Source organism: Chelonia mydas, chromosome 7 (assembly GCF_015237465.2).
Source record: "Chelonia mydas isolate rCheMyd1 chromosome 7, rCheMyd1.pri.v2, whole genome shotgun sequence".
NCBI lineage: Eukaryota > Metazoa > Chordata > Testudines > Cheloniidae > Chelonia > Chelonia mydas.
Window position 1 is genome coordinate 42920263 of NC_057853.1, and position 26722 is coordinate 42946984.

Genomic DNA, 26722 nt, shown 5'->3' on the forward strand with positions numbered 1-26722 from the left:
TAAAAAAATGAGTTGTCACTCCCAATGCTGCACTTACTCGCAAGTGCATCTTGCCAGCCAAGCCCCTGATTTTCCTCAGACATAGGAAAGGGCCGCAGGGAGGCTGCAGCTAAGTGGGATAGACAAAGAAGGGTTTCTGTGGGAGATAAAATCATTAAGGAAAACAGTGAGCGACTGAAAGCAATGTAGAGCTAGAACGGCTCAGTAGTCAGCGTGAAGCTCTGTTAGATGCATCTATACATCAGGATGGATTCATTCTGCGTCCCCCTCCCATGCCGTACACACACAGTGGGATCCGCTCACATTCATTCGTTGTTATTTAACTGATGAGCACACTCCATGTGCTGGGCATGGTAGACATGAGACGACTAATTTAGGAATAAAAATGTAATAAGAAAAGCGAAAAAGGAGTTTGAAGAACAGTTAGGCAAAAACTCAAAAGATAATAAAATGTTTTTAAGTACATCAGAAGCAGGAAGCCTGCTAAACCACCAATGGGGCCCCTGGATGATTGAGATACAAAAGGAGCACTTAAAAACGATAAAGTCATCGTGGAGAAACTAAATGAATTATTTGCTTCAGTCTTCATGGCTGAAGATGTTAGAGAGATTCCCAAACTGAGCCGGTTTTTGTAGGTGACAAATCTGAGGAATTGTCACAGATTGAAGTGATACTAGAGGTGGTTTTGGAATTAATTGAGAAACTTAACAGTAACAAGTCACTGGGACCAGATGGCATTCACCCAAGAGTTCTGAAAGAACTCAAATGTGAAATTGCGGAACTATTAACTATGGTTTGTAACCCGTCTTAAATCAGCTACTGTACCCAGTGACTGGAAGATAGCTAATGTAACGCCAATATTTAAGAAGGGCTCTAGAGGTGATCCTGGCAATTACAGATTGGTAAGTCTCACCTCAGTACCGGCCAAATTAAACTATTGAAACAATAGTAAAGAATAAAATTGTCAGACACATAGAAGAACAAATTGTTGCGCAAAAGTCAACGTGGTTTCTGTAAAGGGAGATCATGTCTTACTAATCTATTAGAGTTCTTTGGGGGGGAGGGTCAACAAACATGTGGACAAGGGGAATCCAGTGGACATAGTGTACTTAGATTTCCAGAAAGCCTTTGACAAGGTCCCCCACCAAAGGCTCTTAAGTAAATTAAGTTGTCATGGGATAAGAGGAAAGATTCTTTCATGGATTGAGAACTGGTTAAAAGACTGGGAACAAAGGGTAGGAATAAATGGTAAATTTTCAGAATGGAGAGGGTAACTAGTGGTGTTCCCCAAGGGTCGGTCCTAGGACCAATCCTATTCAATTTATTCATAAATGATCTGGAGAAAGGGATAAACAGCGAGGTGGCAAAGTTTGCAGATGATACTAAATTGCTCAAGATAGTTAAGACCAAAGCAGACTGTGAAGAACTTCAAAAAGATCTCACAAAACTAAGTGATTGGGCAACAAAATGGCAAATGAAATTTAATGTGGATAAATGTAAAGTAATGCACATTGGAAAAAATAACCCCAACTATACATACAATATGATGGGGGCTAATTTAGTCACAACTAATCAGGAGAAAGATCTTGGAGTCATCGTGGATTGTTCTCTGAAGACATCCACGCAGTGTGCAGTGGCAGACAAAAAAGCAAACAGGATGTTAGGAATCATTAAAAAAGGGATAGAAAATAAGACGGCGAATATCTTATTGCCCTTATATAAATCCATGGTATGCCCACATCTTGAATACTGCGTACAGATGTGGTCCCCTCATCTCAAAAAAGAGATACTGCCATTAGAAAAGGTTCAGAGAATGGCAACTAAAATGATTAGGGGTTTGGAATGGGTCCCATATGAGGAGAGATTAAAGAGGCTAGGACTTTTCAGCTTGGAAAAGAGGAGACTAAGGGGGGACATGGTAGAGGTATATAAAATCATGAGTGGTGTGGAGAAAGTGAATAAGGAAAAGTTATTTACTTGTTCCCATAATATAAGAACTAGGGGCCACCAAATGAAATTAATGGGTAGCAGATTTAAAACAAATAAAAGGAAGTTCTTCTTCACTCAGCGGACAGTCAAGCTGTGGAACTCCTTGCCTGAGGAGGTTGTGAAGGCTAGGACTATAACAGGGTTTAAAAGAGAACTGGATAAATTCATGGAGGTTAAGTCCATTAATGGCCATTAGCCAGGATGGGTAAGGAATGGTGTCCCTAACCTCTGTTTGTCAGAAGGTGAAGATGGATGGTAGGAGAGAGATCACTACATCATTACCTGTTAGGTTCACTCCCTCTGGGGCACCTGGCATTGGCCTCTGTCGGTAGACAGGATACTGGGCTGGATGGACCTTTGGTCTAACCCAGTATGGCCATTCTTATGTTCTTAATACTGGGCTAGAGGGCTGCACTTCACAGGCTGGGGGAGTCCGAATGCCTGTCCTCGCCTATGGCTCTGAGCTTCTAACTCAGGGACTGATCTTCAGAGGTCCTGAGCACCCATAATGCCAGTGGAAGACAGTGGGGACTAGGGGTGCTAATCACCTCTGAAAAAAAAAAATCAGGCCTTGATGGTCAAATCAACAAAGATGGGTGTCGATAATCAGCCTGGTTTTAGGCACCTAAAAGCTGATTTATGGTGGGATTTTCCAAAGCACCTGAACAACTTAGGAGCACAAATCAAAGTGACTTTCAATAGGGCTTGTGAGCCTAAGTCACTAAGATGCCTTAGAAAACCCCTCCCATATTCAGATATTAGAACATTGATTTGGGGACCTACATGCTTTTTGTTCTGTGTTTGTACGGCACCCAGCACAATGGGGCCTGGCCCATGATGGGGCTCCTAGGTACTATTGCAGTACAAACAACAGACAGCAATTCTGACTGGAAATGAAAGGCTTCCCTAGATATTGGGGGGTGTTCTCTTGCTGTGAAGAAACTTCACACGAGAAAGTCTGGAACAGAGTAAACTGCAGGGGGAAAAAAGGGAAGCGTCTCGGGTCTTTCAATTCTTGCTCTCCTTCCAAATCTCAAGCACCCCTCTGTTTTAATTAATAACTCTGTCACCCTTCCAGAGTTCAGACAAAGGAGCAATGGAAAATGTATTCCAGTCATGTGGGTACCTGGGGAAATGAAGCAATCTCTTTAATGTTTCAAACCCTAATTAGGAGGCTCTTGTACTTACTCCAAAACTGTTCTCTGCTAGAAAGGAGACCAGCAATTACCTCAGGAGGTCACTTTGAAGGTGGGCTAGAAAAATATTTAACATAAAGAATCAAATGGATTGTTTGGAGCATCGTACTGAATAAAACCCCAAACACTGGCTAATGAGAAGGTTTTCATGCAAGGTTGTTACTTTGCTTCAGGCTGGCTCGTTCCACCTGGCAGGGCAAAAGGGAGTCACCGCTCCCAGCCACTAAGAAGGCTACTTAATAAGAAGGTCAGGGAGGAATCTCAAGAGGGTTCTTATCTGTGATCGGCCCCAAGAGGAGAAAGGGTGTCAATGCTAGTTTCTAACAGAAGTATGAAAACTGGTGATGCTGTGGAGTATTAGCGATCCATGTGCATCTCCATGCATCTGTAATGTCACACGCTAGTGGCTGTGCCTATTATTGCTGCCAACTAGGGGAGCTCTTTGCCTCAAACAGAAGAAGCCTATGATTGTGTAGCTGGAAGGCCCAGGATTCTAGCCTCACTCCAAACAAAGCTAGGTGTGATTTATCTGATCATTCCCCATACATACTGTATGGACTGCAATACAGCACCTCTTTCAGTCTCTCCTCACTCAGGCATTTGCCACTCAAATGCCCTTCTGTCTTTCTGTTCGAAAAAGAAAAACACTGAGCTACATGTTTTGGATTAATTTTTTCTTCACTGAAAAACACCGATTTAGATTGATAAACATTTTACGAATTTGCCACATTGTTTCAGTTGAGACAAATCCCTTCACCGCCCTCCCTCCCTCCCTCCCCCCCCCCACCCCCGCCCAAGTCTAAAATGTTTCATTTTGGCATTTTCAAAACACAAACATTTCAACTTTTCCAATTGAAATGACTTTGGATTTAGAATTTTTAAAACACTCTTTAATAAAATGTAGTAAAAGGCTAAAACAACAACCACCCCAACCTTGGAAAATGAAACATTTTGTTTCATGATCTGTTTTGTTTGACCTGAAACTAATTTTTTTGTCAGATTTTTGTCACCGCATTGAAAAGCTGGTTATTCGGACAGTTTTACTCTGTCTGTAACAGTCACTGAATCTTAATTGCAATATGCATTTGCGGACATTAGAGGGAGTGAGTCCAGGAAGAGTGGAAGGTAGTACCATTTTGTCAGTCAATTTAAATTTTAAATCCAATTTAATTCGGCTGAGCTGAATTCAGCCAAACTGCAAGAGGATAGATACTGCTGACTTTACACTGACTTGGGGTGTGTGTGTGTGTGTGCGCGCGCGCGCGCACGCACATGCGTGCTCAAGGATGGGTCACTTGTGGAGACTGAAGCCCAGGCCTGTGGATCTAAAAGCATGTGCATTTACTGCTTGAGAAAATGGAGATACTAGCTGCGGGAGGGAAAGAGTCAGTCATTAAAATCTTGTTTGAGGAAGCTTTGTGGAAGTAGCAAATGCCATTGTAGTATGTTTCTGACGTATATACAATTAAGCTGTCACAGCCTGTCACGGCTATTACTTTTCTGTACAGGCAGTTTCATTTTTGATATAATTAGGGGGAGCAATATCACTGTAAGTCAGGAGTTCAAGATCCTCAACTATGTCAGAAAGAATTCATGGGGACAAAAGAATAATAAAAGTCTAGGAAAGTTGCTCCAGGGAGCTATGTTCCCCATAACTCAGATAGTTTGCACAGAAAACAATAAAGGTACCAATTTCCCAGTTATTCTGATCCTGTCTTGGAGGGAGCTGTTAAAACTTTAATGTGATCTAACAGTCAATAGGACCATGCATCAAATGAGGGAGTGGCCTCTGGGAGGGACAGCGGCAATACCGACAGCAGTGGTTTTGTAACGGGGTTAGCAATGGGACTGTGCCCCAGAGTTCCAGAACTGAGTCCTCCCCCACGTTTGGATCCACAATGCTGAGTCAGGACACGTCTGTGGGGTTTTGGAAAAGGCGGTTTCCATTTCTAGGTTTATAGTTGGGAACTGACTTTTTTCCCTGGGGGAGGCGGGAAGAAGTTTTTTGTTGAATATTTTCTCCAGTGTTTTCTGTATTTGTATTTAAAGATCAAAACCATAAAAAGTTTTTAATTTAAAAAACAAACAAAAAAGCTTTTTGTTGTCAAAACCAAATTTTTTCTTTCAGTTTGACACTCCCTCCCCGCCACTAGGAATCTTAAACAAAAACTATTTTTTTTTTTTGGCACAAGACAGAACCATTTGAAATGGGTGTGAAGAGAAACTGAAGAAATGAACAGGTGCAAGTGTACACTAGTCCTTATACATGTGGTTCAGGGAGCTGTGCATTGTGGGATAGGTGCTACAATCTACAGAGCCTAGCCTATTGTAGAGAGGATGCTATGGATGCATGGTACATTGTGGCCATCTGAAAGGGCTTGCCTAGTTCCAACCCAGTAGTATAAATTGCAACAACGCAGTGTAAATACAACCTAAAAAGCTCGCGGTGGGTATCCTGGCCACCAAGCAGGGCATTTTTAAAGCAAAACCCGGAGAGTTTCCATCTGAGCATTTGCAGTTAGAGTGAATTGCAGCTTATCAAATGAATGGCAGCCCATTTGCATTCAGAAAACAGCAAGTGAAATTTGCCCATAACACGGGATTAAGAATCTTTATGAATCCTATTAGCATGATGTATGCACCTTCCAAACACTGGGAACTGGGAGGGAAATTGAGAAACTTCCGAATCAGCAAGGGGAAGGAGACAAACTGCAATGGCTTTTACATTTGTGTGTGAATTTGTGCTCAGGAAGAGTAGTAAGGTAAAATGAATAGTACTGATGCCTTGCCATAATACAAAAACCTATTTGGCTCAAGATCTCACAGCACTGTAAAAATTCAGGTAAGTATTTCCATTATAAAGATGGGGACAGCACAGAGAGGTAAGGAACTCAGAGTCACACAGCAAAGCAGTGGCAGAGTCTGGACAGAACCCAGTCTTCTGATTCCGAGCTGTGCTCTAGCCACAAGATTACACTGCTTTCTCCTTGTTTTTAATCCGAGATCTGTGGCTGCTTCTTCCACACAGTGCTTCAGTTCTGACCTGCAGTACATTCCATTCATGGCATCTTGAGCAGAAAGTAACTCCAGGGCTGGCTTTGCTATGAGAACCAAGATGAGATGCGCCACACAAACCAGAATTTGATTACAAGACTCAAGACGCAAAAGTACAAGTCCACCAATCTGCTGAACAGCAATAGTCTAGAACAAGAATCTAACTAAGGAGCAAGTATCAGAGAGCACCCAACAGAGGTATGGCAACTAAAGGAGAAGCCATGTTATTGAGGAGAACATTTCAAGGAGAAAATGAGCTACTGGTTTGTCGGTCTTTTTTGGCCTCTTATTATAAGTGAATCTCAAAGGTCCATATATCTATGCAGCTCTTGAAAAGAGTAATCTATAAATTACTGAGGCTGAACTGTGCATTGCCTCAGGAACTGTGTAGGCCTATAGAGTCTGAAGGCTGCTCTACACTTAAAAGTCAGGGGACATAGCTACAGTGAGTTTTTCACACCCCTGAGCACTGTGGTTAAGCTGACCTAACCCCTGGCGTAGATGCAGCTAGGTTGATGGTAGAATTCTATTGCGGCTTGGGGAGGGGGATTAACTACATCAGTGGAAAAACCCCTTCAGTTGCTGTTGGAAGCATCTCCACTCTGGTGCTAGGGTGGAATAACTGCAGCACTGTATTTGTGCCGTTATAGTGTCCGTAGTATAGACATGGCCTGAACATATTGATAAAGGCTTTTATTGGAGAAGTTCCTGCTGTCCCTTTAACTGGGCTTAAAGAGCAGATTAGGGACAATCTTGGTGCTCTACAGTATTTTTAAACAGAGCTGAGTGACAACAGGAAAGAGTAATGGTACAAATGTTGGCTTGACTTTTGAAATCAATTCCTTGCAGCCATATTTCCTCCCCTTTATATCTGCTTTCCTCACACACTTGTGTGACTGAGCATCATCTGATTATTCACAGAAAGCAAATTTCAAAGTCATGCTCATGAGCAACAGAAAAAAACGTTTTAAATCTGAATGCCTGAATAGTCACACAAGAAAGAGTTACATACTCGTCCAATCAGGGGATCGAAACATTGACTTGACTGACCAATCACAACCAATCAACAAAAATATCAAGTGCTTGCTGAGAAATATTTGTGAGAAAGCCACAAAATTGGCAAAAAAGCTGCATAAATTCAAGAAAAATAGGCTAGCTTTATGGAATAAATTCTTCATTGCAAATTATTCACTCAGCCATAGGTGTTAAATCCCCAGTCTCCGGTAATGACAGAAAGTCTCCAGCCATTTTAATAGAGGTGGGGTTATGGAAAAGGGACACAGGAAATTGAAGATTGGGTGTGGGTGAAGTTCAGAGTAGACTGATGCTGGAACAGAGAGAGCTAGGGAAGTTTTGGTGCACATTAGCAGAGTCCACAGGGGAAAAACTAAAAAGACACCCCTGAGCAACATACATTTGGTTTTATTAGGTCAACGGGAGTGCTCTCTACTTTTGGCATAGAGTGGCTGCATGAGCGGTCTTATAGAGGCACAGCTGTATTGGTACAGCTGTGCTGCTGTAAGCTTGCTAGTGTAGACATGGCCTTAGTGTAAATCTACAGTATGCCATCCACGCCAGCTTGCCATGAAGTAAGTGTACATGTAGACACACCTGTAACGTTGCACTCCATATGTTTATGGAAATATGCTTATGAGTGTAAAGATAATGTAACTGGAATATGTTTTATGCAAAAGGTCTCTTGTAAGGTATCATTACAAAGCTAATAATCTACTGAGTGTGTTCATCCTATTTTTATGAATGTATCATTCTTGTATCTGAAGCTAGAAATATGAAGTTTTACTCTGAAGTCCTATTGTAACTATTCAAAGTGTGGGCCATTAATGGTGGCTTGGAATCTTGATGGCTCCCATTAACTAGGACAATTGGTTGTAAATGGCTCTGTTTACTTGTAAGCCTTCCTGTATATGTGGGTGTCAGCCAGTGAGTAATGAAGTCTCACAGGACATGTGACCATGTCACCTGGTACTGGAATCCATCTTAAACCTGGTGCTTTTCCATTTAGAAGGAGGGGTGGGAACCCAGAGAGACAAAAGATTCCCACCTTGTGCCAAAGCTATAAAAGGGGGTGGAACAGAACAAAGGGGCAGCAGTCATGAGAAAATCCCGAGTTACCACCTGAGCTGGAACGAACAAGAACTGTACAAGGGGAAAGGATTGGGCCCAGACTAAGAAGGAGTCTAGTCTGTGAAAGAAGCTTATTGAAACATCTCTGAGGGTAAGATTTACCTGTATTCAGTTTCTTAAATGTATTAGGCTTAGACTTGCATGTTTTGTTTTATTTTGCTTGGTAACTTACTTTGTTCTGTCTATTACTTGAGACCACTTAAATCCTACTTTTTCTACTTAATAAAATCACTTTTGCTCATAAGTAAACCCAGAGTAAGTGATTAATACCTTGGGGAGCAAACAGCTGTGCATATCTCTCTATCAGTGTTATAGAGGGCAGACAATTTATGAGTTTACCCTGTATAAGCTTTATATAGAGTAAAACAGATTTATTTGGGGTTTGGATCCCATTGGCAACTGGGTGTCTGGGTGCTGGAGATAGGTGACTTGCTCAGCAGTTTTTGGTTAAACTCTGCAGCTTTAGGGGCGTGGACCAGACTTGGGTCTGTGTTGCAGCAGACTAGCGTGTCTGGCTCAACAAGGTAGGGTTCTGGAGTCCCAAGCTGGCAGCGGAAAATGGGCTCAGAGGTAATTCCAGCATGTAAGGTGACAGTCCCAAGGGGGTCTCTGTGACCAAACCTGTCACAACACCCTTTGTTAAGTCCTGTGGCTTTGCCAATAAGTCACTTTTCACTTAACCATGGTTGACCATCCCACCACTATGTCTGACCCCAATCTAGAAAATCATCAGTGCCACAGTCCAGTGGTTGGTTCAGATAAGGGCACAGACATTCAAAGGCATGTCTGAACTTTTTGGGGCTGTTCCCACACAAACATTGATTTAGTTAAGCCAGGACAGCCTGATTTTGATTTCAGATAACAAATACCTAGTTCTGGGTGCAGTGCTTTTCACTGGTAGATTTCCAAGGGCTGTTTGGAGGAGGTATCATTAACCTCATTGTGCAGAGGTGAAGTAACTTGCCCACCAAGCCAGTGGCAGAACCAGGAATAGAAGCTAGGTCCCCTGAGTGGCAGCCCAGTGCTCTATCCATTAGGTCATACTGCCTCCCCATTTTAAAGCTAAACTGCACTTCACTGTTCCTAATTGATTTAAACCAAACCAAAATAAGCCAGATTCAAAAGTTTAATAAGTATTCACACAGCCTTTTCACAGGGTTTAAAAAAAAAAAATCACATCTTGAGTTAAACTGGTACAGCTGTGTGTGTGTGTAGACAAGCCCTCCAAAACTAGGTTAATCATCTAATGTGAATCAATTTAAAGGAGATCCGCATTCCTTCCTGTTTCCAATCATGCTGGAAACATGATCTGATCTGTCTCTCCACCTACTGGCACTTCTAGTTGTAATCATGAGCACTGAGGCACATGAATATTATTGACTTATGTAACTGTCCATCACATGCCTCAGTGAGTTTTATAAAATTACAAGCTCTGAAAATCAGGCCATATAAGTATACGCAGAGGTGCTGGGCATCTGCAGCTCCCATTTTCTTCAGCTGAATTGTCAGCGTTCACCACTTCAGATAACATGCCTCTAAAATGCAGCCACCGCTGAGGTGGGAAGTAGCAAACCTGCATACCACTGCAGAAACTCAGGGAGAGTTCTGCCAATTCTGTTTTTCCTGAGTTCTGCTTAGAACAGCAATGGAGGGTACAGGGCAGGGCTAAGGTGACTTTAGACACCTTTAAGCCTTTCCAATATTCTTGATTTGGTCAGTGACCTGCCCTGTTCCCTCATCAAGTCACAGCAGCCTCAAAGCTGCTCTAGTGTACGCTTGGCTGTGACAGTACCCCTCCCCCTATAGCCCTTGTAGCAGCCAAGAATAGTCAGAGTGCAGCAAGGTCCAGTTGCACCATCTCATGCTGCCGGCATGACTCTATGCCGGAGGCTGCAAGGGAGCCACAGCATAAAACCTTGTTCTGTCAAGATTATGGTTATGCTGGAGGTATTCCTGGGACTGGTCCTGCCTCCTTAATGGCCCCTTCATGTGACCACGGTGGTCTAAAAGCATTTGAAGGGAATAAAAGAATCAGTCTCAGTAAGGGCCTGATTCAGTTCTCACTGAGGTCTATGGAAAGACTCATGCCATCTTAGACGTCAATGTGCTTTGGATCGGGCCTTAAGAAGAGTAGAGTACCCCATTCAATTAACGCAGCAGAGGAATTCATTACCCCAATGGAAATTCATTTATAAAAGGATATTGAAATTTTGGGTTCCTCAGGAGCTTTTACTGAAAATTTAGCAAAAGTGTTTCATCGAAACCAGTTCTCCTTTCCCGGCATTTAATCTGTCTCGACAGATTGTACTTGAGCCCTCTGTGGCCAGCACTGAAATTCTTTATACCCTTTATTCACCACAGCCAGGATACCGCTTTTTAAAAAACACAACTAATTAAACAAAGTCTGCCTCTATCTTTGTTTTGCTTTCAGTTTGTTCGGATACTCCCCATCGCTACTGCAGGCTTGGGCATACCACAGCATTTCCCTTGTAAACATCCCTGAAATAAGCACTGGATTACAGCTGGAGTCATATTTGTTTGGCATGAGATCAGTTTACAGGAAACCGCAGCCTGCCATGCAGGGAATGTTTCCACCTTTGTTAGTTCTTGGGCCGCAGGGCCTCTTGACAGTGCCAAGAGCTGAAAGCTATTAATAAGGAAGTGGGAGGGGACACTCGCCACATTTAACCCTTGCCATGGAGCCATGGTAATGACTTCATAGTTACAGCTGCTGTGTTTCACACATCAGTATTCATAAATTTTCTAGAAAAAATAAAATCAGGAAATGCTGGTAAAAAACTTATATGGTAAGTTATAGTTAGGGGTGTAAACACATATATGTTAAAACACTATTGAAACACTGTAGTGACACCTTGTTGCAAAGTGGTAGCTGAAGTCTGGGGGCTTGCAAATCCGTTTTTGCACTGGAGGAGTGATCAATGACATGGAGTCTGAGTATTTTCCCAGCTGAACTTGTTTATTTTACACTATATGCCACCAATGTTCGAATAGAGAGGGACACTAAGAGCGAACAGGCAATCCCTTCTTTTTGGAATCTCAGCCAATGCTCCATTCCCAGAGTGCAACTCCGCCTCAAGAACTGACTAGTTAGAGAGATTAAGGCAGAGAGCAAACTCCCTTGATATATTAGAATTGGAAAAGGTGCAGAGAAGGGCAATGAAAATGATTAGGGGTATGGAACAGCTTCCGTATGAGGAGAGATTAAAAGACGGGGAGCATTCAGTTTAGGAGAGAGACGACCAAGGGAGGAAATGATAGAGGTCTATAAAATCAGGAGTGGTGTCAAGAGAGTGAACCAGGAGATTTACCCTTTCACATAAACACAAGAACCAGGGGTCACCCAATAAAATTAAGAGGCAGCAGGTTTAACACACACAGAAGGAAGTACTTCTTCACACAGAGCACAGTCAACCTGCAGAATTCATTGCCAAGGGAAGGCCAAAAGTGTAACTGGATTTAAAAAAGAATTGGATACGTTCCTGGAGGATAGGTCCATCAATGGTTGTTAGCCAGGATGGTCAGAGACCCAACCCTTTGCTCTGGGTGTCCCTAAACCTCTGACTGCCAGAAGCTGGAACTGGATGACAGGGGGTGGATCACTCAGTTGCCCTGTTCTGTTCACTCCCTCTGGGGCACCTGGCATCGGCCACTGTCGGAAGACAGGATACTGGGCTAGAAGGACCCTTGGTCTGACCCAGTATGGCCGTTCTTATGGTGCTCACCATCGCTCCCCTGAAGTGAAACTGCATCACAAAACTAAACAGTCCAAAAAACTATACAGCTCTTATGCATTTAGAAAGAGAACGTGGGGCACTGTGTCACTGTGCACCTGTTGACTCTCCCCATAACTGAAGTTACTAAGAGAAGTCCTGACCCTGCAGACATGTGACCGTGTGCATGTCCACTTATACACGTGAGGAGTCCTATTGGATATGCTCATTTTAAGGCCACTTTGCACTTACCAGAGAATTGTAAGAGACTTGTATTTTAAGTGAGCATCGGGCCCAAGGCTTTAAGCAGGGGCTCTGCTTTTGAGTTACTACTGTACCTGCAGAAATGGCAACAAACATTTAACTACCAGGTCATCAGAATAGAAGTTTAAAGAACAACCCAACTTTGCAAACTGTATCAGATACTTCCCCAAGGTGTTACCTTAAACTTTCATTTGGGAGCAAAAATTATCTTGTGGCATGGGGGGAGGGGTGAGGTCATTCTCCTCATTCAATTTTGAATGGAAAGAAAGAAAGAAAAAAATGTTCTGGATTTGGACAAGTAACAACCCAAACAATATTTGAAGGCCCTGCCCTTCTCAATAGCAGAACGTATATTCCCCCTCCACCACTTAATGACCATTTTAATCACTATCCCTCCAACACCTCTTGATGCTCTATAAAAATAAAAATCTTTCTTTCTGTTGTTGATAATTACTTGGATTTCACCCCCCGCCCCCAGTTGGGATATAATTTAGTTTGTTTTAAACACAACCCAGCTAACATTCAATTGGAAAGGAAACCTACAAATGTGAGGTTAAGGAGAAAAGAGGAGAAATTAATGGAAATACATTAGCGAGACATAAAGTGACAATGGGACTGATCCTGATGCCCTCTTGGGTTTAAAGGCTGTGGTCAAGGTATCCCTACATGCCAATGATCACCAGCTGTTGGAATGGCCCCTTGGTGTCATAGGCAGCTGGGCTTACATCTGAGCAGTCCTGAAGCTGCTCTAATTTACATTCCAGAATGGGAGGAGCACGTAGGTAGCTTAAAGCCAACTTTATTCCTATTCTGGTCTTCCACTGAGACCAGGTTGGCCACACCATATGTGCCAGTGACATTAAGGGCCCAATCTTGCAAAAGTCTCATTTCAGAAATGCCAAAGGGACTTCAGCACCCAACGTTAAGCATGTGCTGAAGTGCATTGCTGAATAGGGATGGAATAAGGCACATGTTTCTATGCTTTCCTGGCTCAGAATTAAAATGCTGAGCTCTCAAAAGTTCTGTTGAAGCCAAAAGGAGGTGAGGAGGTCAACCTCTAGCAGGACTGAGCCATAAGCTGCCATAACCTAAGATAAAGGAATGTTACATTCATAACAACCACCATCTGGGGCCCAATCCTACTCTCCACATTTAGGCAAGACTTCCATTACCTTCAGTTAGATTTTTGCCTTTGTAAAGAGAGCAAGATTGTGTCTTTGATATGCTCATGGATCATTAATGAATAGGGAGTAGGAACACAGGAACTGCCATACTGAATTAGACCAGGGGTCCATCTTGTTCATCATCCTGTCTCCAGCAGTGGCCAGCCCCAGCTGCTTCATATAACATATCTAAGCATAACCTGTGCAACATCCACTGTACTACATCGAACCACAGTGCCAGACTGAACGGTTTCAAAGAAGTTAGGGAGCAAAACCTGGCTGGAGCTGACAGTTTTTGGTTCAAACACCATGCTACTACCATGTTCAAAGTTCCTCCCTCAGTCTCTCTCACACAAGGAAGTTTCAAGTTAAAGTTTTTCGGAGGAAAAATATTCTGCTTGCAATAGCATGTTTTCACATTAACTGTCAGGGGAAATGGGATATAGTAGAGTGTGACACCATTGTGATATGAATACCAACTCCACTTGAATAATAATAAAAAGGGTTACAACTATAACAAGTGACAAAGCCCTGTTCTTGTTTGGATTTTTTTTGTTTTTACACATGTGCAGTTCACGGGAAATTCGATGATTAGTTCCTCAGCGCGTCTGTCAAGGAGACACACAAACCGGCTTTCTACAACCGAATTCAAATGAGGAGAAATGTAAGAAGTGGGCTACAGTATGTCTAAGTCTTTTTTCTGGATTTATCATAAGCAGCCTCCCCAGCACATTAGTTAGCTGAGATACATGGATGAAAAGGAAATTCAGTTGTAGCTTATAGACCCATGGCAATGTTGCAGATATTTTTTTCCTACTGTTTTAGTCGTGTGTGAAGGAGGCATAACATTGCACCGTCACAGCATCTTCTTTTGGTAACAGCTGTGCAGTTTAGCTCTTTACAGCTGTAAGCTCTATATAGCTACCCAAGATATTTTACAGTGATTAGTTCTTCCATTTTTGGCTACCCACCTTGGGACACCTTACAAGGCCCGATTTTCAGATAGGTGTTGTCTGCAAATCAGCAGTGGGCCTACTAATATGCTTCAAGTTAGGCACATTCTTATGTACCTTATTGAATCTGAGCCTAGGTGAGGAAGGGTAGTCTTATGGTTAAGGGACTGGACTGGGATTCAAGAGATCTGAGCTCAGTTTTGCCTCTGCCACAGATTTGAGTGTTCTTGGGCAAGTCACTTGGTCTCTTTATAAAAGGGGGACTAATAAGTGAAGGGCAGGAGATAGGGAGCTTTGTCTAGTTAGATTCTAAGCTCTTCAGCGTAATGACTGTCTCATACAGTGTACCTGTATAGTATCTAGCACAACAGGGCCCTGGGACAGTTAGACGCTAGGGTACTGCAAATAATAAAACTTCACCATAACGATGAGCGCCAGCATAGAGGGCCTCATGACATGGGCATTGTATGCTTCCTGGCATGGAGCACAAGGGGATTTTTAATAAAGGAGAAAGACTGAACTCTAACTGAAAGGAAGATTACTCATTTGTTCCGATACCTCTTCTGTTAAACGCCCCACTCCTACCATTACAAGGGCTGAATGCTGCTGGCTTTTGCTCACTACGTAGCCAGTGCTACTCCAAATTCCTCCTTTCAGTGCTGGCTGATGATGATGATGTGGTAGCATGGAGTGCAGCAAGCACTTAATAAAAGCAAAGCCTGCACAGCCCCTGGCATAACTGAAATTCCATGTGTGCGCAGCAGGCCATGCGGAACCCAGCCAGCCAGCCAAAGGTAGACATCATAAGTGGAAATGAGAGAGCCTGGGCATGAAAAGACAAGTGAGCTTTGTGGAGTTATAATGGGTGTTAATGATTCTCAAGCATCAGCTGCCTGTTCTAACTAGTGCACGGCAGCTCCTTGCAGAATAGGCACTCTCTGGGCAGCAGGAGCTACAGAACCATCAGAAAGCACCGGCACACAGAAAGGCATGTGTTACCCAAAACTGATCTGAGAAGCAAAACTACTGTTTGAACATGATCTCTTAACGGCGGCAGCTTTTTTCTCCAAGGGTGCCTTCACTCAACACCTGGCTTTCTTCTCTCTCGTAGTGCTGGCGAAGAGAGCTGGAATGCAGACAGACAGCTGTCTTTATCCACAGCACAGGTCCGCACAGGAAGCGGGCATCCAGGCTTGCCCCAGAATGGGTACCTTTTGATGTGACAGGGTACTTTAGTCTCTATAATTGGTTCCTAGGCTCACTGCCTAGCTAGCCAATAAGGATGCCAAGTGTGACGGTCCTTAAGTGGAGTCTTGCCCACTCGGGAAAGGCCTGAACCCACCCAGATCATTATGAGCATCACCAAACAGCTGTCAGACAGCAAAGCTTTCGGTCACTATCACCTGGGCTGAATTCATACCAACACCCTAGATGCAGTATGGTCCATATCTTATTGCCAATCACATGAGGCACTAAGTCCCCTCTTCTTGGCACCCCCATATGAAATGCATCCTGTGCACATGCTTCTGTGCAGCACATGTGTGTTTTAAATAGGTCAGCTGGTACCTGCTCTGATTGGCTTCAGAGCTGATACAGACTTACCCTGATATAGCTGCTCTCGTGATCCAAAGCACAGGCTCACGCACTGTAGTAACTCTACATGCTCTCTCCCAGCCTTGCTCTCCAGATACTCCAAAGCTTCTAGACAATGCCTCACCCTGACCTGAGGGAGCCTCCCCATCACTCTCTCCCAGTTCCTCATTCTCCTCTTTAGTCTGTGAGAGATAAGGCAGAACGTTTCTGAGGCACTCTGGACTGGCACTGGTTCTACAAGGTACCTACTGGCCCAGTGCTAGTACGTGGCTTTCCTTCTCACAGCAACTGACAAAAGTTACACAGCACAGTCCATACTCCTTGAACTCTAGCTACAATAAATGTATTCCCCCCACTAGCAGGCTGACTAAGGCCCCAGCATTTACTGCAAAAAGGGCAGCTCCCAAGGCCAACGGCTTCCCTCAGATTCCACAGCAAACTAACTCATCTGCATTGTTCCATTCATCAGCTGCAGCCCTGATGGAATCCTTGTCAGAACCTGCAATGCCACATGACTCAATGCAGCCAGAGAGCTGCATACCACACGTAATATTTATGGGGAGGCTCTGGAAGCTTCTGAGGAGCACCTTGTGCGGAGCAGCTATCCTTCAGTGCAGTGAAACTGTAACACTTAGGAATAAAAACGGTGGTTCATATCCTCTCCTCCAGTTCCAGTCATTTTGTACCACTCGGGCTACTCTCAGCTGGCATCAAGAAGCATAACCAGTTCCTACACCAACTGTCCCTGCACACTAAGGCCTACGGGGTATGAGAGGGCAGGGTGGAGCATGCCTGTGCTACACTGACTCAAAACTGGGATTGTAACCATCTGCAGGAGTCTCTAAACTGCTCTAACTTCTGCTCATAGGGTGATGCTTTGACAGATGCCCCGCCAGAATCAGGGAGGTTTAACATGCTTCCTAGCTGACCATGTAACATGTTCCTCCGCTCCTGAGCCAAGCACATGCTAATGCTGTCTTTATGTCACCCCCTAACAGTATGGTTTGGAAAGCGTTTGGTACTCCCCACTTACACGTTTGTATAGTTTAAGTAGGTGTGTATTAGGGAGTGTTTCTTCATCGCTTGAGAGAGGAAGAAACACAGCGGAAACTCAGCAAGAGCACATCAAAGAGAATTGGAAGGGATTGTTCCGGGCCTAATGAGAAGCACCTGCTAAGAATGTTTAGGGGCTACAAAGCATCCTGGGCAGGGAGGATGTCAGAACTGAAGGATGCTAGATACAGAATCAATGGGAATGTGTCTGAGACTACCCCAAGAGCCAAAACATGTCACAGCATTGTTAAAGGATTCAGAGCATTTTAATGTGGAACGACAAAGCAGTATTCTTATTTCACAAGTATGAAACGTCACATTTACAGTGCTACATTTCTGGTGTGAATATTTGTTTTTAATCAAGGAAGGGGGTATGCTGCCAGAAGATAACTCCTGAAGCTGCAGTAACAGATATGGGTTATAGACCAACAAATACCACTTCCTCTTGTGTTAACCTGGGCAATCACCTTACACCTTGGCATTATCCTTACATTACATCCTGTTAAATTATATCCCGTCAGAACTACAAATGCCTTAGTAGAGTTAGTATTGGGAATAACTGGCTCTTCATATCCAGTAACACAGTACAGGGACCCAGAATATACATAGCCAACATATTGTCCTGTAAATGCCATCCTCCAAGTACAAAATGTCAAAAGGTATATAAATGATGGACATGCATAGGCTGGGCCTGATTCTCCTCTCGCTACTCCAGTGTAAACCTAGAGTAATGACCCCCAAGACCAGTGGAGTTAGAACAGTGTAAGGGAAAGGAGAATCAGATCCACCAACCAGAAAGGGCGGCTCCTATGATACGAAAAAGATTAGGGGCCCGGTTCGTTGTTGCCATGCACCTGGGGTAGTCACATACACTTATGGAAAGCAGGTATACAATGCTACCCAATCAAACTGGCAGAGGTTTGCGTGGGTATAAATGAGGATGCCAGGCGCAGGGCAATGGTGAATTAGACTGTAGTAGCAATGGAGCAGAACAAAGTGTGAAACATAGGCCCTGCCAGATTGGATCACATCAGATGTCCATAGCCCAGCATCCTGTCTCTGAACTGCTCTCATTGCACATGCAGTACATATCAGCATCATCTGACAGTGCCCCATCTGTTTTCAAATATGAGGGTCAGGCTGCCCCAGTCAGCCAGCAGCACAACCCCCTCCCTCTCAAAAACCCCCACAACCACCCTTCTAGCAATCAATCACAACGAGATCAGATAACAATCAAGCCTGATGTAGCAACCGCTCAGTGAGGCCTCTTCAGCTTGATTTGATTCCTCAGCTACAATATGCTCAACATGAAGTTGTCGCTGGACATACATTCACCACCTGTGGCCCATATCTGGGCCACAATAGCTCCAGAGGACAGGATGATGGAGGGCAATGACATGGAATAATATGTAAGGCTACGATTTTATTAGTAGAACTCGTGGACAGGTCACAGGTAGGAAACAAAAAGAAAAGGAGTACTTGTGGCACCTTAGAGACTAACAAATTTATTTGAGCATAAGCTTTCATGAGCGACAGCTCAATTCATTGGATGCATGCAGTGGAAAATAGAGTGGGGAGATTTATATACACAGAGAACATGAAACAATGGGTGTTACCATACACACCGTAGCCAGAGTGATCAGGTAAGGTGAGCCATTACCAGCAGGAGAGCCGGGGAGAGGGGGAACCTTTTGTAGTGATAATCAAGGTGGGCCATTTCCAGCAGTTGACAAGAACGTGTGAGGAACAGTGTGTGTGTGTGTGTGTGTGTGTGGGGGGGGAATAAACATGGGGAAATAGTTTTACTTTGTGTAATGACACATCCACTCCCAGTCTTTATTTAAGCCTAAGTTAATTGTATCCAGTTTGCAAATTAATTCCAATTCAGCCGTCTCTTGTTGGAGTCTGTTTTTGAAGTTTTTTTGTTGAAACAAAAATTAGCAGGAAACAAAAATTCACAGCCAGGTGAACCTGTCCATGACTTGTAATATATACCCCTGACTAAACCTTGGCTGTTCTGGGGGCACCACTGGTGGGGGTCAGCCTGGGACTGCTGCTGTTGTTGAGGGGGCCGGTGCAACTGGCCCCAGGGCTGCCCAAACTGCTCAGGTGACCCTGGGGTCAGGCACACCGTCAGGCTGCGGAAGTCACGGAGGTCCCAGAAAGTCACTGAACCTGTGACCTCCATGACAGACTCACAGCCTTAATAATATGTGCTTCGTACATGCTGGTGGAGAAGGCGGCTTCAGCAGAACATGGTCATTTTTAATGAAGCCAAATCCTAAGGAATGGGCCCCTTAGGGCAAGTTGGGAAAAGCACCTCTCCATACGCTACACATAATGAATTTTCTCTACATGCCACAAACTTGCTGTAATGGTGTGGCCAAGCCCCTTATGGCACAGCAGGAACTCTGCCTCCGTTTCCCCCCGTTCTTTGGGTGATCTGCCCAGCCTCTAACACCTGCAGGGCTGGGGTGACTTAGCTCTCCAGTTAGGTCACATGAGGGTTCCATCCCTTTCACAATAAGCAAAGTCCAAGATGAACCAAAGAAACACATTCTGTCATCCTGCATGGGCTCAGCCCTTAGCAGACTGTTCTCCCTTCCCCGGAGCTGCAGCATACTGAGAAAACAAATGCTTTCACCTTCCTGGGCTCACGCAAGCTGAAGTCAGTCACTGGCAGCCAAACAAGGCAATCAGTCCAGACCAGGCCTACCTTCCCAGGGAGGCTTTCACAGGCAGCAGTCTTCCCCCAGCCAGCCTTCTCTTCCACATTGAAGGTCAGGTCAGGTCTCCCTCCTGGCCAGCCACCAACTGAGCTGGGCTCTCCCCTTCAGCTCCTCCCTCAGAGCCTGCACCTGAATGATCAGGTGTCACAGATCATGGTCCGATTGGGCCCCAAGCCACCCATTAATCCTTTCCTGACTCAGGTGGCATTTGTGTAACCAGTCACCAATGGAGTGCTCGAAGAGGAAGATGATGTGTCCCATCAGTCCAGATCCCCACAAATTTCTGAGAGTTTCCACCATTGTGGAAAATAAGAAGGCTTGAGGATGCTGGAGAAATCCAGTTGGCTGCTATGGAGACCATGCTGGGTATTAAGGAATAACGCGGTAGGTAGGAGTGATCACATTTTTTTCTGCTAGGCATAGCATAGCAGTACTTTCAGGTGCCTACATCAGGCACTCACAGGAGTTTGACAAGCAGAATGCTCACCGACAAACTGGATTTCAAGGAGGGGTGGGTTAGGACATGGAGTGCATCACACTTTGCAATTGTCTCATTGCTCAGCCCCATGCACCAAGTTCTGGGAAACAGTGTGAATGACTCCAGGAATGTTTCAAGAATGTCCTCTGGGAAACAGTCAAAGATCCCTTTTTATTGTTACAGGCTCCTCCTGCATTGTTGCGGCCTCCCCCTCCAGTCACACAAATGAATAGAAACACCACTACAGTAGCCTTGCACAGACAGTCCTTCTCTAGCTACCACCCTATTGGTTTTCCAGCAAATTAACCAGAGAATCAGATTATATCCCCATCTTTCATAAAGCTGTCAGAGCCAGTCCTCAAGGGCATATCCAAACTCATTCAGCAGCAATCCTGCCCCAAATGGCTTACTGCTTTCCAATCTAAACTCTGAGTTCCCTTCAAAAACTAATGAGACTGAAGCTGTGTGAAACTTCTCATTCTGTAGAATCTCCCCTATTCAGCAGCTGTGGGACTGCAGGGCTATTGCACTCAGGAATTTCAGCTACAGGTAGCTGCTCTGACCAGCAGTTCCTCACACCACTTCACTTCCTCCCACTCTACATGGTCTATTTCCAAATAGTCTATTTCCATGGTCTGTAGCCAGCTAATGCATCATCCTTACTGTCAGACGCAACTGGCCCCTCCAAACCACTCCAGCAAGTCTTCAAGCAACTCACCAGATGGCTCAACAGGCTCAGAAGGCAGTACCTAGGAAAGAGGGTGGAGGCTGGAGTTTTTCCAGGGATCCTAAGAGGGTGGGCACTTAGCATACACTGAAAGTCAATGTGAAATTGGGCACCTAAGTTCCGGAAGCCTCAGACCCAAGAGTTGGACTCATACCTTATAATACTGAAAACAAGCTGTCATGACTAACTGCTCAGCTCACCATTGTGATTTAGGGGGCCATAATCTGACCCTTTCTACATAATTTGCATTATGTGCCTAAGAGCAAAGTGGTGCTTGAACAGGTCAAAACCCATGGCAAACGCACTGATTTCAAGCTTTTCATATTTCATTCTAAATGGCTTCTCAACTAGTCATTATAGCATCAATATCTACATGTAGATTACGAATAGCTTATTGGACAATTATATCTTGTCAGCAACCAATATAAAATTACTTTGTTTTATATAGGCTGAAAATTCCTTAGAAAAGACTTTTCAGGCACGTCTGCAGCCTAGATACTTAGTCACATTCTTTTAATAGCTCCCGAATAGTGAAAACACAACCCAGCATTGTGAATATTAGACCTACTCAGGACTCTAGCATTCCTCAGGTTCTGATTTTCAATGGAAAACATTTTGTTCAACGCCTTTGAAAGGAGGCATCTCCCCCAGCCTGGTCACTTTCCACTGCTCAGCCTTTGAAAAACAGGCCACTTGTGATATGCATTGTACAATTATTAGTATATGGCTGGTAATGGTATTGACAAGCATTTAGTCAGGGACTTTCTAATGCATACCTATGGAAGGAGGGTGTCTAAATCCCGTAGGCCCCTTTGAAAAACAGACTTCATTAAACAGAAGTCACATGCTATAACTCCATTATTAAACCTTTGTCCAGTCTTACTTTGGTTCCTCCTTCTTTAAAAGGTTATAGGCTTGTTGACCCAAAGACCATTGAAGTCAATGGAAAAAAGTCCCATGGATTTCAACAGGCTTTGGACCAGGCTTTATGGAAAGATGATAGTTTTTGAACGGTTGCAACCAGTCACAATACAGCCCCTTCTTCCCATAATGTGAACGAGGCATGCCACTTTTATTTGGAACCAATCATGTTGACGAAGTAAGGAGAAAGTTCCATAGCTTCCCTGGAGTTTTCTTTTCAGTTTTGGCCATCAGGTGGTGCCAGACCTCCGCTGCTAAATCCTTAGGATCTGACCCCTCCTATCCCACTGAGAAAGCTACCTGCCTGACCAATAAAGACTGGAAATGTACCTTCTGGTGTGGAGGCTCAATGGGGAAGCAAAGAGGTGGTGCTCCAGCATGGAATTTTGCTCTGTTCCTTACAAAATATTTGGTAATTAGAGTGGTTGTCATTACAAATATAACCCTTCTGCCCATCAGAGTTGGCAGCAACAAGGGCCGGGTTCAATATCTAGAGGATCCATTCCAATAACACAATGCAAACTGGCTCAAGCCCCCACCCAGTGACCTGGGACAAATATATACCACCCCCCTCTGGGCGCTTCCCCTCTCACAAGCACATAGTCTGAGTGTAGCAAAAAGCCTTTTAATAACAGAGAGAAAGAATGTGGCATTATGTTGGGGAAACACCACCAACAGGATTCGCAACACAACCCATGAGCAAAAAACCCACCCCAAGCAAATTGGGGCATGCCCTTTCCCTTTGGTTCTTGAGTCCAGCAACCCCAAATCACCCAAAGTCCCAAAAGTCCAATGACCCAAAAATCTCTGTTCCTGGTCAGGGCAGCCCCAGAGTTCGAGAGTTTATCTGCAGAGCTTTACCTCCCAACCTGGGTGGAGATGGGGGCGGGGGTAAGAGGCACCTTACACGATCTGAAGCTGACCGCCCCACAGCTCCATAGGCCTTCGCTCTGCTCCGCTCCGCCAGCCGCCCCACGAACTGCTTTGCTCAGCTCCGCGGCCCACCAGCAGCTCCCGCCATCCCATGAACTGCTCCGTGTCCACCAGTAGCTCCCACCGTCCTATGAACTGCTCCACCAGCCTGTTCACAAGGCACTCCAGCCATCCGGAAAACTGCGCCACAATATATCTTCAGGCTCCCCCACTACTTAACACAATGCTCAGTGATTTCAGCTGGTAGTAGGGGAGCCTCAGAGCTGGTGCACCATTAGCCCAAAGCGAGCTCAGCAGCCTCTAACTAGACTCCTAATGAAATCAAAATTAGCTCTGATATTCCACAGTGGAGAGAGGAGGAAGTGCAATTAGCATGTAAGGCCCTAACCAAGGGGGCCCATGCCACCACGTATTAATACTTGTCCCCAACCTCTCTCCATTCACAGAGTTTTGGAACCCATGACCCTTGCCTAGCGAGTGCTACTTAGTTGATGGTGAGTCCCTCCATCATAACAAAAGACCGAGTACAGTTCCCAGCACAGTTCCCATAATCAGGGTAATAACAATTTATTCTTCCTGCCCCAATAACAGAGACACTGGGGATCCCACAGCAGCCAAAGTGACCATTTGGGCAGCTATGGCCTCATTCTAGGCGGGTGGGTGTGCCTATGCAAATGAGATCAGCCCCTGAAGTTCTTTTCCACAACTTGCCACACCTCACCACCAGATGTCAGGGTGGAGCTCATCCTGACACTGCTTACACAAAGATGAGCATTTAGCCCAGTGATAAAAAACATATATCAGATCACAGGTCCCTCCTCCCCCGCTCTTATTCCTTTCTGTATGGAATCTGCTGCCAAATGTTCACCTTTTAATGGCAACCACTGCACGTCTCACATCTCCAGGATCAACACACACTTAAATCCCTGCCTAGTTTCTTCCCTTCCCAATGAAATGTGATGCTAAATCACTTCTCCAGGCTTACAGAACCATTTCAGTTGTATCAGCGGTCATTTATATGAAAGCATATTTATATGCTTACCTCCTGAAGCACTATTTGCTTTTACAAATAATTTATTAGCATTAGGGTAAATTGGGTTCTGATCTCCTCATTCATCATTAGCTTCAGCCCTCTTAGCAATGCCAGATGACACATCTGTCTTTCCACTGTCACGATCACTGAGCAAATGGTTCTTACTCCACATCGGGGGGCATGGATCAGTGTTCACCTCATGCTCCCTGTCAGTACCTAGCTTGGGGAAGCTTAAGATTCAACCAGCTGACCAAATTTGGTGATGAATCCTGGTCACGTGCCACATGAGGCATGTTGCATATATGCTAAGATGACTCCACATCTTTGGCTTTCAGCCTGGGTACTGGGACTCCTACCCCCAGCCTTTGTCTCTGTTTTCGGTGGTGGCATGAACCTGCTTCCACTCTTGGGCTCTGAGCATTCTGTCTTACAAGTAATGGAGTGTTCTGCTATCCTATCTTCCTCAGATTCCCAAAGAGCTCCCATGAACCACTTGGCTGATTCCCACAGGGCCCTGTTTGAAGTGCTATCAGGGTGCAGGAGGGAAGGAAAGGCAAGTTCTTCCTTTGCTTCTAACAGAAGAGTGAGCGAGGAAGGATGACTCTGTTGTGAGTGCACTAGCCTATGACATAGTAAACCTAAGTCCAAGTCTCTGCTACAGACTCCCTGTGTGACCTGGGACAAGTCTCTCTGTGCCTCAGTTCCCCATTTGTACAATGAGGAATACTAGCACTTCCCAGTGCTCTTGTGAGGCTGAACACATTAAATTTGTGACATGCTCCAATATTACGGTGATCAGGGCCATTTCAGGATGTACATAATGCTCTCTATTCCTTTAACTCATGCCCAGGAACACAGCAGGAATGAGTGGTTGCATCTGACAGAGCTTTGACCTAGTGAATGAAATCAGTCTAGGGCTTGAGACTGTGATGCAGTGATTCACAAGTCTTGGTGACTGATGATGGCTCTCACTCAACAAAGTGCAGTGCATATCCTCAGAAGCTGCTTATTTCATTGGGCTACATATTTGCATTTTATAATTGCAAGGTATTTTTCACTGCAGACTCATTTGCTTACAGGAGGATTTCACTCACTCCTGGAGCTCACCTGAATGGCTTTGCTTACAGGATTTTTCATGGGTCAGTGAGAAGCTATCATCTCCATTAGTGAGAATGAGAAAACTGGAACAAGCTGTTGTGTAAATGTGCTCATTATGCAGGAAATTAAATGAGATATTCAAAGTGCCCATCCAGCAGAGTTTCGTCAAGGAACTCTTCTCACTCTGACCTGCCATGAACTGAACCTCCCTTTGGATACTTTAAGGGACATGTTGTAGCTTGTCATGAATATAATCCTGCTCTCAACACTTTCTGCACCTGACATAGCCATGGCTTGTGAAGTAAATACGTAATCTACAGTGCTAGGCAGATTCTCTTTCAGAACATTGACTCTAGTGACAGGTTCATATGCAGCAGGGCTGGTGAAGTTGGCATTATTGGAAGGGTAGTGCTGGGGGATACAGATGCCACCTGGCAATGTGTTAGAATTACCATTCTGCCCCTAAGGCCCACAGGTTTACAGAGCACAGTAGCCAATCAGAGCTGGGGAACGAAGACACACTGAAGCCATATGGAGGAGAGCCATGGCACTATCAAAGTAGCTGCCTGGTTCCTGGTGGAGACAGGAGCATCTGTGCAGGCTAAGCTCCATACCTAGCTGGTAAAGGGCTGGTTGTGGCTAGAGAAGGGATCTTTGGGTTTTTGAAAAAAATCTGATATTTCTGCCAACTTAATCATCATAAACCTCAAGCATAAAGTCTTGGGGGAAAGACTGCAGCTGGTCAGGAAATTAGCAGGGAGGGCGGAAGGGGGGCAAAGAAGTGTTTCTGTAAAGATTTCTGACAAAAGCAATATTATTATTGATTTTTGTCAGAATCTCCTATGAATTTTTTGACTTTTAATCAAAAAACCCCAAACCCTCTAAACTGATTTTTTCTTCAGTTTTTGGCAACCAAATAATCTCTCATGGTTGGGCAAAAATGTTTGGTTCTCTCACAATTGCCATTTCCTGTTGAAAAACATTGCTGGAAAGTGTTCTGCTTGCTCCAGGGGCCTGGTTCTCTGTGCCCACTGCACAGCCATTTCAGAGATTCCAAGGCAGAAGGGACCATTGTGATCATCTACACCTCCTGTGTAACACAGAATTTACCCCAAATCATTCCTTTCTCACCAGCACAGAGTCAGCACCCACCGGGGATAAATGCTACCGCTTCTGATTCAGTCACGTTTTACGCCCACTTCCCTCTGGTATGAACAACTACACAAGGTGTAGGGCCATGGAGAATTAGTCCCTGTGTCTCTCTGAACCCCAGGGCCCACTCTGCCAGTTTACAGAGGTGTTCCGAAAACCATGGAGTGATAGTAGTGCTCACAAAAGACCAACGTCAATGCAAAGTCTAGTCTGCTTTAAAATGAATGGGAAGTAGTTCCTGGTACTATACCTGCTCCACTGAATGCATTCGATGAAGTGAGTTGTAGCTCACGAAAGCTTATGCTCAAATAAATTGGTTAGTCTCTAACCAAGGTGCCACAAGTACTCCTTTTCTTTTTGCAAATACAGACTAACACGGCTGCTACTCTGAAAGCTACCGTGCTCCTGAGTTTCCCTGCCATAATTTTGTGATTTTCTAATCACATTTTTTTCATTTTTGACTTGTTTTCTCTCTTCTGTTGTTGAGTTATTATACCTGTTGGGACAGGC

General features: G+C 44.5%; 1 long non-coding RNA gene across 1 annotated transcript in view; it reads right to left on the reverse strand.

The window, feature by feature from the left end:
* The window catches only part of LOC122466695, a 52109-nt gene extending 32176 nt beyond the window's left edge, over positions 1–19933 (reverse strand). Inside the window, exon 1 of the long non-coding RNA XR_006292419.1 lies at positions 19858–19933. This is a non-coding gene — a long non-coding RNA (uncharacterized LOC122466695). The remainder of the gene's footprint in view (positions 1–19857) is intronic.
* Between the last annotated feature and the right edge of the window lie 6789 nt (positions 19934–26722).